Source organism: Asparagus officinalis, chromosome 5 (assembly GCF_001876935.1).
Source record: "Asparagus officinalis chromosome 5, Aspof.V1, whole genome shotgun sequence".
NCBI lineage: Eukaryota > Viridiplantae > Streptophyta > Magnoliopsida > Asparagales > Asparagaceae > Asparagus > Asparagus officinalis.
The window spans coordinates 960,397-978,704 of record NC_033798.1 but is presented as its reverse complement, the minus strand read 5'-3'; positions in this window follow the sequence as shown (position 1 = coordinate 978,704).

Below are 18,308 nucleotides of genomic sequence, written 5' to 3'. Positions count from 1 at the left end.
CGCACACCAATGCCAATGCTCGACATCAAACGCCGATCCTCCTCCAGAAAGGAACGACCCATCGAAACTGTCATCTCATCTCGTCGCCCCAAAGTCTCCACACCAATGAAGTGTCTCCTATTGCCGTGAGCTCGGCACCAACGCAAGAAAGGACCCCTACCAAAGCTGAAACAATGAGTTACCTTTCTGCCAATACACTTCTTCCAATTGTTGTTGACTTCTAGGACTTTACACCAACGGGAACTGGTCGCGACCCAATAATGCCTAGAACAATCACCAACTGTGGAAACCAAGATACGATTACCTCCCAATGATGCCTCCTTGGAAGGCCCCCAAATGCCTGACTGAACACCTCCAAAAAGACCCCTCGCTCGATGGATAGAAGTGCCAAACTCCACCACGGTCTCGCTCATCCTAATGTGCTCACAGGACTTCAATCTGCAGGTCATAGCACTCCTCAACAACCAATGCACGGTATTACCAATCATATACCCCAGCACCAAACAATGCCACAGTCTAGCCGAATCTGATGAAGTCGTCATTTCCCTATCAATCACCGTGCTTCCGTGCAAATAATACAAATTTCTTCTTCTGACGCCCTTCATCACAATCATGGACCCAAATGTAACCTTCAAGCGTGCATCCGCCAAGGTCACCCTATAGCCAGCTGCCTCCAAAGCTCCAAGTGAAATGATGTTCTTCTTCAACTGAGGAACGAACCTCACTCCAACCAACTCCCGAATCACCCCGTCACTCATCCTGATCCGAACAGTACCAATACCACCAATAGAGCATTTGTGATCATTCCCCATGAGCACGAAATCCCCTCTTTCCAACTCCTGAAAGCTGGAGAACCAATCCCTCCTAGGGCAAATGTGGTATGTAGCACCCGAATCCAATATCCACTCTGTAGAGTAGGCAACACAAACTGACGGCAGTGCAGATAACGAGTAGCCCGAAGAATCCGAATCTGAATCGTTGCCACTAGCCTTGACAACATTCGCCTCTGAAGCTTGAATAGCTTTTCCCTTATTCTTCCCGGCTCGATCAACTAACTTTGGGCAATCGGCTTTCCAATGTCCATCTTCTTTGCAAAAGGCACATTGATTCTTACGAACTCCAAGATGTGCCCCTCTAGACTGCGACCTCCCACTACGGTTTGGACCCTTTGCTCTTGCGACCAACGCCCCCGCTACCGGCTCAAACGAAGTCTCCTTATCCTTCTTTCGAAGCTGATAATTCACAAGTGCAGCGGTGACCTCACTATACGAAAGAGATGCCTTCCCATTAATAAGAGTAAGAACGAAGGTCTCATATTCCTCGTCAGGCAAGGAACTCAATAGCAACAACGCCTTGTCCTCATCTTCAATCTTAACATCCACATTCGCCAAATCCGCAAGAAGCTTCGTGTAGTGGTTCATGTGATCACCAATGGAGGTTCCTTTCTTCAACTGGAAGCGGTAAAGCCTCCTCTTCAAATGCAAGCGATTCTCCACACTCTTGGTCAAATACTTGCTCTCAAGGATCTCCCAAATCTTCTTTGCAGAAGTCTCATTGATCACATCATACTTTAGATCTTGAGTGAGACAAGACCTAATCACACCACACGCCGTTCGATTCATCTTTTTCCAAACCTTCTCATCAATGTTGTCCGGTTTCCCGTCCAACTCCAACGTATCTTCCAAATTTTGCGCGTTGAGCGCATCCATGACTTCGCATCGCCAAAGTCCAAAATTGTTTGTGCCATTGAACTTTTCCACATCAATCTTCATTGAGTGGATATTCAAGCTTTGGACGGTCTTCACGCCGGAAGTACTGCCCACAACTCCTTCTTTCTCGGCCATAATCCTCAAGGCACCACCAAACCAATGCGGAAACAAACGAGAAATAGATCCAAACTGAAAAAGACGAGATTTTTACAAAAAAAGATCCCACCTTTATCACCAAACGAAGCCCTAGATGAACTTCCAAAGCGATCTACTCCTCCAAATAGCCCAAGCGTTGCCCGTGCTCTGATACCACTTGTTGTGACTGATGCTTTGAGAAACCAAACCAACGAACGCCGAGAGAAAGACCAAACAAAACACAAACACCAAGGTTTTACGTGGTTCGGCAAATTGCCTACGTCCACGGGGCAAGAAGGGGGTGGGTTTTCACTAATAGAGAAGGAGAGTACAAATTGAGATTACAAATCGCTCAAACGAACCAACTAATCTCACCAACAAATCTCTCAATCTCTCAACCAATAACCCTAACAAATAGCTCAGAAAGATCTCTCTTTTTCTGTGCTCCAAAAACAAAACACAAACACCAAAGTTTTACGTGGTTCGGCAATTGCCTACGTCCACGGGGCAAGAAGGGGGGTGGGTTTTCACTAATAGAGAAGGAGAGTACAAATTGAGATTACAAATCGCTCAAACGAACCAACTAATCTCACCAACAAATCTCTCAAACTCTCAACCAATAACCCTAACAAATAGCTCAGAAAGATCTCTCTTTTCTGTGCTCCAAAATCCCCAGATTTGCTCCTACAAAACCCTCAAATCGTATTGGTATTTATACCAAAACAGAAACCCAAACAGACTGCAAATAGGAACTCTAACTTTCCAAAAAACCCGTCATAAGTCGACTTAACAGTCTGCATAAGTCGACTTGGCAGAGCGAAAAACAACAACTGGAGAAGAGATCATAAGTCGACTTATCAGACCTGATAAGTCGACTTGGCAGAGCGAAAACCAACAATCCAGAACAGAACGTAAGTCGACTCATGCACCAACATAAGTCGACTTACCATAAGTCGACTTATGCCTGTGCATGAGTCGACTTATGACCAAAAATCTGCTTTTTCCAATTCTTCTCCACAATCTAAACCACTAAAAATGGCTAAAACTCATTCGTTATAGCTCATGAAGTTGTTAATTTTACCTTACGAGAAATTATTTACGTACAGGTCGAAATAAGTAAAAATGGCCAAAAATAGTGGCTACTCATAAAATCCTGAATAATGGCTTCTGAGAAGTTATTTGCCTACCGGTGGAAACTAGTAAAAATGGCCCAAAATCATGGATTATAATTCACAAAATCGTAAATTATAGCTCAAAAAATTATTTACCAATGTGTTGAAATAACAAAATATTGTCAAACCTTGTGGTTTATAGCTCATAAATTGGGAAATTTGATCTCTAGGATCTTATTTGGCTATCAGTCATATCCACTAAAAATGACCAAAAATAATTGGTTGAGACCATTAATAATGCTAGAAAATCATGGCTTCAAGCTCATGAAATGTTGAATTTTAGCATATGGGAAATTGTTAGTCAATGGGCAAAAAATTATGGGTTATAACTCATAAAATCATGAATATTGGCCTTTCGAAAATCATTTGCTAAGAAATCAAAACAACTAAAAATAGCTAAAAAAACAAGGTTATAGCCTATGAAGTCATGAATTTCGTCTTCCGGGAAAACGAGTCAAAACCACTAAAAATAGCCAAAAATCATTGGCTTATAGCTATAATCATAACTTTGGCCTTCGAGAAGTTACTTTGGCCTACGGGTAAAAACCCAGTAAAAATGGCCAAAACTCTTGGGTTATATTTCATGAAATCGTGAATTTTGGTTTCCGAGATATTATTTGCCCATTGTTCAAAACCACTAAAAATGGGGAAAAATTTTTGCGTTATTTTATAGCTCATGAAATAGTTAATCATACTTCACAAAATTATTTGCCAACAGATTGAAACAACAAAATATTCCCTAAAATTGTAGTTTAAAGCTTATAAAATTAGGAAATTTGGCCTCCGAGATATTATTTTCTTACAAATCGTAACCACTAAAAATGACCAAAAATCATGGACAATATTTCATAGAGTCATGAATTTCGGCACCCGCAAAACTTCCCGCCAACGGGTTGAAACTACTGATAATGTTAGGAAATCATGCCTTCTAGCTGTTGAAATTATGAATTTTAGCTTCTGTGAATTAATTTGCCAACAGATCGAAACCACTAAAAATGACCAAAAATCGTTAAGCTGTAAATTTTAGTTTCAATGAAATTACGTGCCTACGGGTCAAAACTACTAAAAATGACCAAAGATCTTGGGTTATAGATCACGAAACTGTGAATCTTGGCTTTGAAAAAATTACTTACCAACAGATTAAAACAATTGAAAATAGTCAAAATCTTAGGCTACATCTCATGAAGTCTTGAATTTGGCCTTATGGGAAATTATTTACCTATGGGTAAAAAAATAGTAAAATAACCAATAATCGTGGGTTATAGCTCATGATATCGTGAATTTTGGCTTCTGAGATATTATTTGCTATTGGTTGAAACCACTAAAATTTCGCTGCTGGGATATTATTTGCTTACAGATCGTAACCACTAAAAAGGAAAAAAAAATCATGGATTATATCTCATGAAATCGTGAATTTTGGCATTCACAAAACTTTTTGTAGACGAGTTGAAGCCACTGATAATGTTAGAAAATCATGGCTTTTAGCTCACTGAATGGTGACTTTTAGCTTTTGTGAAATAATTTGCCAACTTGTCGAAATCAAAAAAATGGCCAAAAATCATTAAGTCATGAATGTTGATTTTCGAGAAATTATTTGCCTATAGATCAAAACCACTAAAGATGGTAAGAAATTGTTGGTTATAGGTCAAAATTATTTCCCAACGGGTTGACACATAAGAATATGGCCAAAATTTATGGGTAATAGCTCATGAAATCAAATTATCTGGCCTTTAGGATATTATTTGCCAACTCACTGAAACCACTAAAAAAGGCTAAGAATTAATGAGTTATATCTCATATAATTGTGAAATTTGGCCTTGAGGAAGTTATTTGCCTACAGATCAGAACCACTAAAAACAACTTGTAAATCTGAAATTATAGCTTATGAAATCATGAATTTTAGCCTACGAAAAATTATTTACCAACAGATCTAACCCACTAAAAAGGTCTAAAACACGTGGGTTATAGATCACGAAGTTGTTAATTTTGCCTTACAAGAAATTATTTGCCCACAGTCAAAACAAGTAAAAATAGCCAAAAATCGTGGTTGCTCATGAAATTGTGAATTTTGGCTTCCGATAAGTTATTTGCCTACTAGTTCAAACTAGTGAAAATGGCCAAAAATCTTAGATTATAACTCACAAAATTATGAATTATAGCTCAAAAAATTATCCGCCAATGTGTTGAAACCACAGAATATTGCCAAAACTCAGTGCTTGTAGATCATGAAATAAGGAAATTTGACCTCTGGGATATTATTTGCCTATGGGTCGTAACCATTAAAAATGACCAAAAATGATGGATAGCTCATGAAATACGAATTTTGGCCAGCACAAAATTACTTACCAACTAGATGAGACCCCTAATAATCTCAGATGAAATGGTGAATTTTAGCATGTGTGAAATAATTTTCCAACAGGTCAAAACAACTAAAATTGGCTAAAAATCAGGGATTTAGCTCATGAAGTCATGAATTTTTTCCAGGATATTATTTATCTGTTGGTCGAAAGCGCTAAGAATGGCAAAAAACCGTGGATTACAGCTCATGAAATCATGAATTATACATCACAAAATTATTTGCCAACGAGTTAAAACCATAATATATTGCCAAAATTCATAGTTTATAGCTCATGAAATCGGAAAATTTGGCCTCTAGCATATTATTTGCTTAAAAATCCTAACCACTAAACATGACCAAAAATCATGGATTATAGCTTATGATATTATAATTTTTGGCTACCGTAATTTTTTTTGCTGATGGGTTGAAATCCATAATAATGTCAGCATATCATGGCTTCTAGCTCATGAAATGTTGAATTTTAGCTTCTGTGAAATTATTTTCCAACAAGTCAAAATCACGAAAAATTGCCAAAAATTGTTAAGTTATGAATTTTGGTTTCTGAGAAATTATTTGCCTAAGAGTCAAAATCACTAAAAATGACCAAAAATTATGGGCTAGCTTATGAAACTGTGAATTTTGGCTTTCGAAAAATAATTTGTCTACTGGTCAAAACCACTAAAAATGGCCAAATATCATGAATTATAGCTCATGAAATTAAAAATTTTGGCATGCAGAATATTATTTGGTAATTGATCGAAACAACTAAAAATTACCAAAATTTTGGGTTATAGCTCATGAAATAGTAACATTTGACCTACATGAAATTATTTGCCTTCAGGACGAAAGCACTAAAAACAGTCAGAATATCATTGGTTATAACTCATGAAATAATAAATTTCGGCTTCTAGGAAATTATGTGTCAATGGGTCGAAGCCACTGAAAATTGCTAAAAATTATGGGTTATAGCTTATGAAACATAAAATTTGACCTACGGAAAATTATTTATCAACGGGTCTAAACCACTTAAAATAGCTAAACTCATGGGTTATAGCTCGTGAAATTGTAATTTTACCTTACAGGAAAACATTTTCCTACGAGTCGAAACAAGTAAAAATGGTCAAAAATTATGGTTGTTCATGAAATCACAAAATTTGGCTTTCGAGATGTTATTTGCCTACTGGTTGAAACTAGTAAAAATGGTCTAAAATCTTGGATTATAACTAACAAAATTGTGAATCATAGCTCAAAAATTTATCCACCAACGGGTTCAAACCACAAAATATTGCCAAAACTAATGGTTTATAGCTCATGAAATAGGGAAATTTGGCATCCGAGGTATTATTTGCCTATGAGTCATAACCATTAAAAATGATGGGTTATAGCACATGAAATCATGAATTTTGGTCTTCCGCTAAATTATTTACTAACGGGTTGAGTGTGACGCCTCTGGGTTCACACAAGGCTGCAGTCCGAGGTAAAACCAGGAATGTCAAACCTGTCATGCACCACACCGTGCAATAACATGTTTCACCATCACAATTACTATCTTTCTAGTAGAGTCAACAACAGGTGTAGGTACAAAAGCAAGTAAAAGATAATACAAGAGATATATGATGAAATAATAGAGATAAAAATGATATTTCATTATCCAACATACAAAAATATAAAGTGAATCTCTAAAATAACTAGTCTGGAGATCTCAACAAGTCTCAAATACAGAATATCTGATAAAAAGAAATAAGGCACACAACCTTTACAACTTCTAGAACATAACTCTCAAATGTCTAAACAAAATATCTATAGTGGAGCTCCATAAATAAAATAAAATTACAAATGAAAGATGGATGCTAATAAGTATCGCCATCAACCTGCGACTCTCCGTGCACCTGGCTCGTTACCTGAAATAGGAGGGGACAACGAGCATCAAAGCGCTAGCGAGCAACATCACAACCAACCACAAGAAAGAGGGCTCGTTGCATATAGAAAATACAGTTAATACATATATACATGAAATCATTGATCCTAACAATAAGAAGATTTTAGTATTTAGGAAATTACAACACGAGCATAGGTACGTCGAGCGAAATAATCCAAACAAGGAAACCCTCATGTATATACATTGTATCTCAAATTATAAATCCCTAAATACCAAACCCAAGATCTAATACAGGAGCAATAATATAAAGAAGACTAACCCATCTCAGAACTCAAATAGCATGTCACGTCAAAACCCACATAAGTGTCATGTCCAGCCTATGTAAGTGATAAGTGTCATACTCAAGGTTTAAACATGTGCCCAACACATGGACTAAGACTAGGTGTAGTGGATGCCCAACACATGGACTGCATATATAAATTATCCAACACATGGACTGAATGATGAATGTCCAACACATGGACTGAATATAATGAATGTTCAACATATGGACTGAATATGATGAATGTCCAACACATGGACTGCACATAATAATTGCCCAACACATGGACTGAATGAAATGTGTAGAATATCGATGAGATATATAAAAAGGATGCATATACACTAATTTCACATGTGTCTCGATGTGCAAATCTAAACTCATGTCCGCAAGCCATCTCACATATGAAGATACATAATAAACAATAATTTCTAACGTTAAATATTCGAGGCGACTCCTTGTTCACATTAAAGCACACAACAAAAGTAAACATGCACAAACTGTGCCGGTGATCAACCGAAACAGGCAGAAACCCTTCACAGGTTTCTGTCTGCTTCGAAACAAATCTAGAAGTGACATTATTATTTTTCAAGCATAATATTACTGATATCAACATATATGAAACAACATGAAACGAAATATTAGCATGTAAATATATCGTCGAAACCCTAAACATTTATATACACATGTTTAAACGTTTTAAAAACAAAAACTTGTGATTTAATTCATGATTAATAAATTTCAGATCTGAAATTTGTCAATGTTACTGTTATAATCAATTAAAAAATTATGATAATGTATTCTCACTTCATAAGTTATAAAGATCTATCTTTTGTACACTAAAAATACGTTTTAGGCTTGAAAAATCCGAATAAAACTTAATAAAACGTGCAAAATAAAAGGGTGCAGAGTTGGGCGAGATGTTACTCGCCTCAGATGCTGAAAAACTCCTGCCACGTGAAAGAGAACCAATCCCCTTCGCCGCACTGTACAAAACCCGCTGAAAAATCCTCCGAAATCCCTCAAAATCGCCAAAGAAAAGAACTAGGGTTTGAGAGAGGGAAAAAGGGGCTGCTAGGGTTTGGAACACAGGAGAAAAGATGTGTTTTTCGTATTTAAACATGTGTATATATGACAGCAAACCCGAAAAACTACAGCACAAAACCCGAAACCCGAAACTGGAAAACCCAGTCTGACTAGAAACATACTCTTCGGTATTTTGGCTGTAACTTTCGCATCCGACTTCGGAATGAGGTGATTAAAGATTTGTTGGAAAGCTTCTGAAGATATCTACAACTTTGGTCTTTTAAGTTTTTCTATATTCACAACGTATCAGTGTGTAAAATATAAAATCTCTCCACTGGTCATAAATTTCCAGATTTATACATCGAGCATGATTTGTGCATTTGCTCTTATATATATACATATATACATTGAATTGATCTCAAATCAATTCCTAGCATACTCAAACATCATAATATGTTATTTATAAATATATAACATATTTATTATTATTTATAACAAAATATTCAAATTTTTAGGGTTTTACATCATTGTTTTAAATATCCCCGACATGGCCCGATATATCCCCCGATATATCCTTTTACAGGGCTTGCCGCAACCGATATGGTCTTTAAATATCCTTTACCGCTTTTTGGCTATTTTGAGTGATAAATCCCCGATATGACCGATATATTAGCCGATATGTGGACCAATATATCTTTTTATATAGTTTGTTGCAAAATAATATATCGTGTTTGGAATTTTTGGGCGAGATATCAAGATTTTCCCATTATATCAAAATGATATTTTGTCCTAAAAAAAGCAGATCGAATGTTGCAACGTTGCTTTGCACTTTAGTTTGCTTTAGAAAGTTGATTAGTGATCCTAAACATATATTATTCATATTTTGTATGCTTAAATTTCATTACATATGTTGAGCATATATTATTCATATTTTGTATGCTTAAATTTCATTACATATGTTGAGATTATATTTTAATGCATTATACTATGTATGCAAACATTCATTATGGCATTCCGATATTTACCACATATCCCCGATATTTTCCCGATATCCGCAATCCGATATGAATTTTGGCCATCCAATATTTACCCGATATCTGATATTTAAAACCTTGTTTTACATTGAGACCGCTAATAATATCATGAAATCATGGCTTCTAGCTCATGAAATGGTGAATTTCAGTTTATGTGAAATAACTTGATAAAAATCACGGGTTCAATTCATGAATTCCTAAATTTTGGCCGATAGGAAATTATTTGCCAACGGGTCAAAATACTAAAAATGGCCAAAAATCATGAGTTGTAGCTCATGAAATTTGGCCTTTAGGAAATGATTTGCTAATGGGTCCAAACCACTAAAAATAGCCAAAAATCATGGCTGTAGCTAATGAAGTCACAAATTTCGACATCTGGTAATATTTGCTTAGGCGTCAAAACCACTAAAATGGCTAAAAATCAATGGGTTATCAGTCATGAACTCGTAAAATTTTGCCTCTGTGAAATTATTACTGATGGGTGAAAACTATTAAAATGGCTAAAAAATCATGGGTTGTAACTCATAAAATCGTGAACATTGACTTCTGGGAAATTATTTGCCTACGGGTCAAAACCACTTGAAATGACCCAAGATCGTGGGTTATAGCTCATAAAAAACTATGAATTTTGGCCTTTGGGAATTAATTTTCTTACGGGTCAAAACTACTAAAAAAGCCAAAAAACATGGGTTATAGCTCATGAAATCTTGAATTATAGCTCAAAAATTTATTTCTTAGCGGGTTGGCACATAAGAATATAGCCAAAACTTATGGGTTATAGCTCTAAAATCAGGAAATTTGGCCTCTGAGATATTATTTGCCTATTGATCAAAACCACTAAAAATAAATAAAATTTTGAAATCATGACATTTGGCTTGTGGGAAATTATTTGCATGTAGGTCGGAACCACTTAAAATGGCCGGAAAACCAGGGTTATAGCTCATGAAATCATGAACTTCAGCTTATAGAAAAATATTTAACAACAAGTGGAAACCAATATAAATGACAAAAAATTATGTGTTATAACTTATGAAATCAAGAATTTTGGCTTACATGAAATTATTTGCCAACGGGTCTAAACAAACTAAAAATGGCTAAAACTCACGGGTCATAGCTCATGAAGTTGTTAATTTTGCCTTATAGGAAATTATTTACCTATAGGTCGAAACCACTAAAAATGGATAAAGAATCATTGCTGCTCATGAAATCGTGAATTTTTGCTTCTAAGAAATTATTCGCATAATGGTCGAAACTAATAAAAATTAACAAAATCTTGGATTATAACTCACAAAATTATGAATTATAGCTCAAAAAATTAGCTGCCAATAGGTTTATACCACAAAATATTATTGAAATTCATAGTTTATAGCTCATGAAATTGAAAAATTTAGCCCTCCGGGATATTATTTGCTTATGGGTCGTGTCAACTAAAAATGACAAAAAATGAAGAATTATAGCTCATGAAATTGTGAATTATAGCCACCGTAAAATTATTTGCCAACATGCTAAAACCACTAAATTGGCCAAAAATCACGCGTTTACTCATGAAGTCATGAAATTTGGCTTCCGAGAAATTATTTCCTTAGGGGTCAAAAACTCATGGGTTAGCACTCATGAAATCTTAAATTTGGGCTCCCAAGAAGTTTGCCTTGACGAAATTTATTGCCAACAGATCAAAACCGTTAATATATCCAAAAAATCATGTGTAATATCTCATAAAATTGTAAATTTTGGTCTTTGAAAAATTATTTGCCAATGGGTTGAAATCACTCGAAATGGCTAGAATCATGGGCTATAACTCACGAAATCATAAACTTGGCTCCAGAGAAATTATTTTCTTACCTATCGTAACCACTGTAAATGCCAAAATATCACAATTTATAGCTCGTGAACATGTGAATTTGGGTCTCCATGAAATTATTTGTCAACGGGGCCAAAATCACAAAAAATGGCAAAAATCTGGGTTATAGCTCATAAAATAATGAATTTCAGCCTCTAGGAAATTATTTGCCTACGGGTGGAAAAAAATAAAAATGTTAAAAAATCATGGCCTGTATTTCATGAAATTATGAATGTTGGCCTCACCAAAATTATTTGCTAACGGATCGAAACCACTAAAAATTATCAAAAATTATGGGTTATTGCTCATGAAATGGTAAATTTTGAGTTTCGCTAAATAATGTTGGCTTTTAGCTAATGAAATGGTAATATTTGTCTTCAAAGAAATTATTAGCGAACTAGTAAAAAGCAATACAAATGTAAATTGTGTCATAGCTCATGAAATCTCCGAATTTCCTCTGGATAATTATTTACCTACGGGGTTGAAACCACTAAAAATGGTCAAACATCATTGATTATATCTCATGAAATTATGAATTTTATCTAAAAAATTATTATCCAACGGATCAAAACCACTATACATAGCCAAATATTACGGTTATAGCACACTTGAAATCGTGAATCTTCGCCTCAAGTAAATTATTTACTTACGGGTCGAAACCACTAAAGATGGAAAAAGTCATAGGTTATAGCCCATGAAATCTTGAATTTCATGAGCTACAATCAAGGATATAGCTTATGAAATCATGAATCTTGACACCAAAAAAATTATTTACTTGCAGGTTGAAACTAGTGAACATGTCCAAAAATCATGGGTTATATAACTCAAGATATCAAGAATTTTGGCCTCTAAGAAATTATTTACCAATGACTTGAAACCACTAAAATTGTCATAAAAATATTGGGTTCTAGCTCATTAAATGGTGAATTTTGGACTCCATAAACTTATTTGTTGATGGGCCTAAACCACTACAAATTGTCGAAAATCATGGATTATAGTTAATGAAGTCGTGAATCTTGGCCTCTGAAAAATTATTTGCCAACAAGTCAAAACCACTAAAAATGGCCAAAATTATTTGGTTATAACTCAAGAAATCGTGAAATTTTGCCTTTAGGAAATTATTTAGCAATAAGCCAAAACCACTAATATTGGCCATAAATCGTGGGTTGTAGCTCATGGAATCATAAATTTGGCTCCCAAGAATTTAGCCTTTGCCAAATTTATTGCCAATGGGTAGAAACCCATAGAAATATCTAAAAAAATTTGGGTACTTTCTCATGAAAGAATTATGACCTTTAAAAACAGGGGGGACTTGGTGTTTTCTCTACTTTAGTTTGGAATCTAGCAGCTGCTTTAAAGAACTTATGGCATATTCACGTCAATAGGGAATTAATGTGGATTAAATGGATCCATGGAACCTATCTGAAGCAAAGGGATATTTGGCATGTTAAAGCAAGACCAGGGTACTCTTGGATGTGGAAACAATTAATCAAAGCTAGAGACAAAACTTTGAATTCCTGTGGAGGAGTTGGAAATCTGATTTAGTTGATTAGATCTTGTTGTAGGGGAGGAAAATTGAAGTTATCTGCTTTAAATCATGCACTAAAACCAGTGACCAGTAATGTCCTATGGCACAACACAATATGGGAAGGCTTATGCTATCCTAAACACTCATTCATAAGTTGGTTAGCTGTTAATGACAGACTGAATACCCAGGACAGATTGTTAAGAAGAGGAATAATAAATACAAATCATTGCACTCTATGCTCAGATGTTTTTCAGGAATGCAGAAACCATCTGTTCTTTGAGTGTACTTATTCAAGTGAGGTGTGGAACAGCATCATGGATTGGCTTCAATTCTCTTGGAGGTCATGCAATTAGGAGATCTTGATGAATTGGTTTAGTTCTAGACTGAAAGGCAAAGGTCTTAAGCAAAGGGTTAAAAGGATGGCTCTGTCAGCTACCATCTATGCAATCTGGAATGAAAGGAATATGAGAGTCTTCCAGCAAAAGAATAAGACTATTGAGCATCTGGTGAAAAGTATTAAAGTTGATATCATGACAGTGCTTCTAAACTCAGCTATCTCTTCTGTTAATGAAGTCTGGATTCACACACTGTAAAACATGCACAGACATGCACAGATATTGTACATTGGAAAGACAGATTCAAGCCTTCACTGAGGAATCCTTGGGAGGAAAGGATACTGGGATCTGTTTTCCTAGTTATACTTAGCAATCATGTACATGTTTACTTGATATCTGTTTGTTTTTTAGTCACTGTATCTGAGCTAAAGTTCTGCTTCTTTGAACATTAGTTACAGTTTCTGTTATCTCACATACATGTTCAGACCTTTGATGTACATACAATTTACATATTTGGAGATGAATAAAATTTTCATTTACCAAAAAAAAAATTTATGACCTTCTGAAAATTATTTGCTAACGGGTCAAAACGATCAAAATGGCTAGAAATCATAGGTTGCAACTCAAGAAATTGTGAACTTTAGCTTCTAGGCAACTATTTACCTATGGGCCGAAACTATTAAAAATATCAAAAAATCAAGTTTTATAGCCTGCGAACTGGTGAATTTTGGCATCCTCGAAATTATTGTCAATTGGCTAAAACTCCTAAAAATAGCCAAAAATCGTGGGGTTATAACTCATGAAATTATGTTAGGCCTCGAAGAAATTATTTGCCTATGTGTAAAAATCAGTAAACATTACCAAAAATTATGGATTATAGCTTATGAAATAGTGAATTTTGACCTCTTGGAAATTATTTGCATAGAAATCGCTAAAATGTCAAAAAATCATGGTTTATAGTACATAAAATTATGAATGTTGGTTTCCTTAAATTTATTTGCCAGTGGGTCGAAACCACTAATAATGGACATGAATCATGGGTTAGAGCTCATGAAATGGTGAATGTTGGACTTCATGAAATAATTTACCAATGGATTGAAACCAATAAAATGAAAAAAATCATGGTTTTTAGCTAAAGAAATTGGCTTTGGGGAAATTATTTGCAAACGAGTGAAAACCAGTTAAAATGTCAAAAGTCGTGTGTCATAGCTCATGAAATTGTGAATTTTTGCCTCTAGGGCATTATTTGCCAACATGTCAAACCACTAAAAATGGCCAAATATTGTGAGTTATAGCTCATGAAATTGTGAATTCTGGTCTATGCTAAACTATTTTCCAACAGGTTAGAAGCACTAGAAATGGCCAAAAATCACGGGGACATTATTTGCCAATAGGTCGAAACTACTAAAAATGGTCAAATATTGTGAGTTATAGCTCATGAAATTGTGAATTCTCATCTATGATAAACTATTTGCCAACAGGTTAGAAGCACTAGAAATGGCCAAAAATCACGTGTTATAGCTCATGAAATTGTGAATGTGTGCTTCGAGAGAATTATTTGCCTACGGGCCGAAACCACGAAAAATGTCTAAAAACTATTGGTTATATCTCATGAAATCTTGATGATTTACCTTTGGGAAATGATTTTCTAATAGGCTGAAACCATTAGAAGTGGCCAAAAATCATGGATTATAGCTCATAAGATTGTAAATTTTATCCTCCGGTAAATTATTCTCTAGCAGGTCAACGCAACTGAAAATGACCAAAAAACAAAGGTTATAGCTCATAAAATTGTGAATTTGGGATCCCAAGAAATTATTTGCCTTCGAGTTCAAACTAGTAAAGATGTCAAAAAATCACAGATTATAGCTCATGATATCATGAATTTCAACATCCAGAAAATTATTTACCTACGATTCGAAACCACTAATATTGTCAAAAAATCTTGGGTTGTAGCTCACGAAACGACAAATTTTGGACTCCATGAACGTATTTACCTATGGGTCAAAACTACTAAAAATGGTAAAAATTATGGGTTATAGCTCATAAAATCGTGAATCTTACTCCTGAAATTATTCGCCAACGGGTCGACACCACTAAACATTAGCAAAATTATGGGTTGTAGCTCATAAAATTGTGAAATTTATCTTCAAAAGATTATTACCAATGGGTTGAAACCACTGAAAGCAGCCAAAAATTATTGGTTGTAGCTTAAGAAATTGTGCATTTTGGCCTTTTTTGCGAATGAGCCGAAACAACTAATAATGCCCAAAAATCACGGGTTATAGGTCATGAAATCGTAAATTTTGGGTCCCAAGAATTTAGCCTTCATGAAATATATTGCTAATGGATCAAAACCCCTAGAAATTTTCAAAAATTTGAGGGTAATATCTCATGAAATTGTTAATTTTCGCCTTCAGAAAACTATTTACCAACGGGTCAAAACCACTCAAAATGGTTAGAATCATGGATTTAATTTCCTAGAAACCACATTTCACGATTTCATGAGCTCGTGAACTGGTGAAGTGCCTGTAACCACTAAAACTTGCCAAAAAATGCTGGTTATAGCACACGAAACCATAAATATTGGCCTCAAATAAATTATTTGCCAACGTGTTGAAACTAATAAACGTGGCCAAAAACTTTGGTTATAGCTCATGAAATAGTTGATTTTGGGCTTCTGGAAATTATTTGCCTACATGTGAAAACCACTAAAGTGTCAAAAGTTCATGGTTTATAGTTCATGAAATCATGAATGTTGACCTCCTCGAGGTTATTTGCCAACAGGTCAAAACCACTATAAACATAGTAAAAAATTATAGGTTATAGCTCATGAAATCTTGTTTTGGCCTCTAAGAAATTATTTGACTATGGGTCGAAACCATAAAAGGTAAAAAATCGTGGGTTACAGCTCATGAAATCATGAATTTCTACCTTCAGGAAATTATTTACTAACGAGTCAAAGCCACTAAAAAAAGCCAAGAATCGTGGGGTTATAGCTCATGAAATTCTAAAATTTATCCTTCAGGAAATTATTTGTCAATGGGTCAAACCACTAGAAATGGCCAAAAATCATGGATAATAGCCCTCATGAAATAGTGAAATTTGTCTTTGGTAAATTATTTTCCAATAGGTCAAAACTACCAAAATGACAAAAAAAAAAACTATTGCTTAGCTCATGAAATCGTGAATTTTATCATTCGTAAAATTTTTTGCCTACGGGTCAACATCACTAAAAATGTCAAAAAGTAATGGCTTATATATAGCTCATGAAATTATGAATTTTAGCCTACAGGAAATTATTTGAAAACTTGTCAAAACCAGTAAAATTAGCTGAAAATCATGGGTTATAGATCCTGAAATCGTGAAATTTACCTCAGGAAAATTATTTGCTTGCAGGCGAATAGGACGAAAACATTTAAAAATTGATTATAGCTCATCAAATTATGTATTTTAGCCTCCTCAAAATTATTTGTCAACGGGTCGAAACCACTAAAACTGGCCAAAAATTATGAGTTATCTCTCTTAAAATTATGACTTTTAGCTCCGATAAAATATGTGACAATGGGAAAACAATTGTGGCTAAAAATCACGGGTTACAACTAATAAAATCGTGAATTTTGACATTCGAGAAAATTTTTGCTAACAAGACAAAATCATTAGAAATGGCCAAAAATTGAGGGTCATTGGTCATGAAGTCGTGAATCTTAGACTCCACAAAATTATTTACCAACGGGTCGAAACAATTAAAATGGCTAAAAATTGTATGCTGTAGCTCCTAAAATCATAAACTTTGGCTCTAGGAATTTATTTGCCTATGGTTCAAAACTACTAAAGACCGTGGGTTGTAGCTCATAAAATTATGAACTTTTGACTCTAAGAAATTATTTGCCTATGGGTCGAAACAACTAAAAATGGCTAAGTGGGCTATAGCCATGAAATTGTGAATTTTGACCTATGGAAAAATGATTGCCAAGGGGCCGAAACCACAAGAAATTACTAAAAGAAATCGTGTGCTTTGCTCATGAAATCATGAATTTTTGCCTCTTGTAATTTCTTTTGCCTATGCATCAAAACCACTAGAAATGGCTAAAAATAATGGGTTAGCACATGAATTTTAAATTTTGGCCTCTACAAAATTATTTGTTAACCGGTCGAAAGTACTAAAAATGGCCAAAATTGAGAGTTATAACTCATGAAATCATGAATTTTAACACCCTAAAAATTATTTGCCTACGGGTCGAACTACTAAACATGTCTACAAATTATGGGTTATAACTCATGAAATCGTAAATTTCCACCTTCGACAAATTATTTGCCTAAGGGTTAAAACTACAAGAAATGACTAAAAACTGTGGGTTATAGCTCATGAAATTGAGAATTTTGATCCCCAAGAAATTATTTTTGAATGAGTCAAAAACCACTGAAAATGTAAAAATATCATGGCTAATAGCTCATGTAAAGGTGAATTTTAGCGTATGGGAAATTATTTGTCAAGAGTAGAACCCGCTAAAAATGGCCAAAATATGTCGCTTATGGCTCATGTAGTCGTGACTTTGGTCTTGGGAAATTATTTGCGAAAGAGTCAAACCACTTGGAAATAATTTGCCAAAAAGCAAATCACTAGAAATCGTCAAAATTCATGAGTTATAACTCATGAAAATTGTGAATTTTGGCGTCTAGGAAATTATTAGCCAATGGATCGAACCACTAGGAATGGCCAAAATCGAGGGTTGCAGCTCATGAAATTGTAAATTTTGGCCTCCATGGAATTATTTTTCTACGGGTTAAAACTATTTAAAATGGTCAAAAATCAAGGGTTATAGCTCATGATATTGTGAATTTTAGCCTCCAAAAAATTATTTGTCTAAACGTCAAAACCACAAAAATTGGTCAAAAAGTATAGCTTATAGATAATGAAATTGTAAATTTTACCCTCAACAAAATTTTTAGCGCATCGAATGATGAATGTTAGCCTCCGGAAAATTACTAA